Source organism: Tamandua tetradactyla, chromosome 1 (genome assembly GCF_023851605.1).
Source record: "Tamandua tetradactyla isolate mTamTet1 chromosome 1, mTamTet1.pri, whole genome shotgun sequence".
NCBI classification, from domain to species: Eukaryota; Metazoa; Chordata; class Mammalia; order Pilosa; family Myrmecophagidae; genus Tamandua; species Tamandua tetradactyla.
In genome coordinates, this window is record NC_135327.1 from 63,358,649 (window position 1) to 63,361,375 (window position 2,727).

Consider the following 2,727-nt stretch of genomic DNA (forward strand, 5'->3'; position numbering starts at 1 on the left):
ATAAGGTTTTGCTTTTTTCTTTTTATTTCTTTTTCTGGAGTGATGTAAATGTTCTAAAAATCATCATAGTGATGAATACACAACTATGTGATGATATTGTGAACCACTGATTATACACAATGTATGTGTGTGAAGATTTATCAATAAAAATATTCTTTTTTAAAATTGGACAGATGGGGGCAGGCCCCAAAAGAGGTTCATTGTTGGAGGAGTAGGTTTAGGTGAGGAGTGACAAGCTTCAGGAAAGAAAAGGTGGTGGCTATAGGATGCCAAGTCTCCACCAATTTCCCACTCTCTGCCTACTTCTTCCAGGTCAGGGTCTCCAGAAAGGTTCTGCCTGTCCATCCTCAGAGCTATACTGCTGCTGCTGCCACCTCTCTTTCTGCTCTCTGTGAGCCATCAGTCTTCCCAGAGTGTACTCCTCTATCAAGGGGATTGATGGTGGAGATCTAATGAGCTTATTTCTCATATCATCATTAACAGACCATTTACCATGAACAATTCTACTATAGTGCATGCTAGTGGGAATTACAACAAGAAATTTAAAGGAAATAGACTTCCCTGTTTGCCTTCCCCTGACCTTCATCTTGACCAAATTCCAAGTGATGTCATGAAGCAGAAGTCATATCACTAGGTATGTCATTTGGCAAAGTATCTAATCTTTTGGTGTTGAAAGGAAAAAAGCCAGCCTTTCTTGGAAATGGCTGCTGAGGAAGCTGTTGTTACTATGGTGAATTATTGTACTACCTATTACTCCTCACCTTTGAGGGGCTTTGAAGTCAGCCTGTTTATAGTCAGTATTCTAATCACAGAGAACTCAAGACTAACAATCTGCCTACTCAAGCCAAACACAAGCTGCATTGCAGGCCATCAGACCTGTCAAATCAAGAAGTGTAGGTCTTACAGGAGTTCCTGCCAGTGAAGGCACAGTCTTACCTGGGCAAGGCCTTGTGCTCTGAATAATTACTGAAAACTTCTGTTGTCCTGTCATTCTGGAAGTTCTTCATCAGATATTTTCTAAATGTTGTTCAGTCCTGAAGGTGATCACCTTTACAAAGAATAATCAGTTTTAAGACACTTCAGTATGCTGACATAATGAATGCACGTTATGCCAAAATGGCTTTGGATGGCCAGAATATCTAGAATGCATGCTGCAATCTGTACACTGACTTCTCCAAGCTCAATAGCCTTAATATGAAATATAATAGTGACAAAAACAGAGATTTCACTCACTAGATCTTTCTATTGGTGATGGCCAGCCATCACTTAAACACCATATTGCTGTTGCTCTGGTTCCCAGCATAGTTTCCTCACCATATGGAGGAGCTGCTGGACATGAACCAGCCATTGGATTTCCTCAAACTACATACAGGTCTTTCTATCCTAGCTCTTCTGGAGCTCTTGGCCCTCTCACAATCACCTTCTCTGCTGTCACTGGAAGGAGGACAATTCCTGGGGTGCCAGGAAATTCTGTTTTTCTCATCACCAATCTTGATCTTGATCTTATTATACCAGATGGTATTTTTATATTGTATGGAGTATCTGATGTTTATATTTAATAAGAAAAGATGCCTTGGTTCAGATGGCAGATACAAATCAAGTTCAACTAGAAATGAACCATCTGAGTGATCAGAGACTTTATGGAAAAGTGCTTCATGCTATACTATCCAAACATCAAACAGTTCCACTTCCCCAAAGAAGGACAAGATGACTAAGGGCTGGCTAAAGATTTCAACAATTGTCTTTGCACTGCTCCAAAAAGCCTGGCTCTAAAACCTTCAAAAATATCAGACACTGTGCATCTTTCCCACATTGCCCCTCTGTTACAGTGGATGATCTAAAGAACCACTTCACAGACATTGGATGTTCAGTGAAGTCTTTTAAATTCTTTCAGAAAGATTACAGAATGGTGCACATTTAATCAAATTCCATGGAAAAAGCAATTCAGGCTTCCTTCATAAACATGGCCTTGGAGAAAATCACCACCTGAATTTCTTTCTCAAAATCCACACTAATTTTTCTAAGAAAGTTTCTCCTAAGACTGGGCTATAATTTTAGTAAAACATTTAGATATATCCTGAAGTAGCTCAAGACCAATTCTACTTCTTTCACAAAAGTAACTATTAAACTCTTGCTAAGTTTGATATTTCTACTATATTTTTTAAAATTATGTTCTATTTTTTTATTTTTCCTCCCTCTAGAAAATGATCAAAGGTTTTTTTCATTACACCATAGTTTCTATGAAAATAATCTTCAAGAAAGAGTTAATACCCTAGATTAAATTGAATTTCAAGAGAACATATTTTCTTTTAGCTTGAGTCCAGAAAAAATTATGCATCTACAGACATGATATTTTTTAATGTAACTATATAGACATTTAAAATTATTTTATAAAATCTAAATTACTATGACTAAGTACTTAACTTTATGATTCAGAAGTGTAACCCCCATAGGAAATGATGTTCACTTATAATTTATGACAAGTATTTGTCACATATCGGTAGTTATTATACAAAAGCAAATTGGATTACATTGGAAGCAAATTTATATAAACTTGTAAGTTTCATTTTATTGAACTTCACTCTCTGGAAGACACTCCTTTGAATGATTGATATCTTTAATTTTTAAGACTATTTGGAGAAATGAAATGTCTCAACAGTCCCCAGAGAAATTAAGTGGAAGCCAAGCAGGATTTATTAAGATCACAATAATTAATAAAAAAATTCT

The 2,727-nt window shown here is 36.5% G+C and overlaps 1 pseudogene; it reads left to right on the top strand.

Annotated features, from left to right (window-relative positions):
* The first annotated feature begins 493 nt into the window (after window positions 1–493).
* On the top strand, window positions 494–1,236 carry LOC143680795 (polypyrimidine tract-binding protein 3 pseudogene; annotated as a pseudogene).
* The last annotated feature ends 1,491 nt before the right edge of the window (window positions 1,237–2,727 follow it).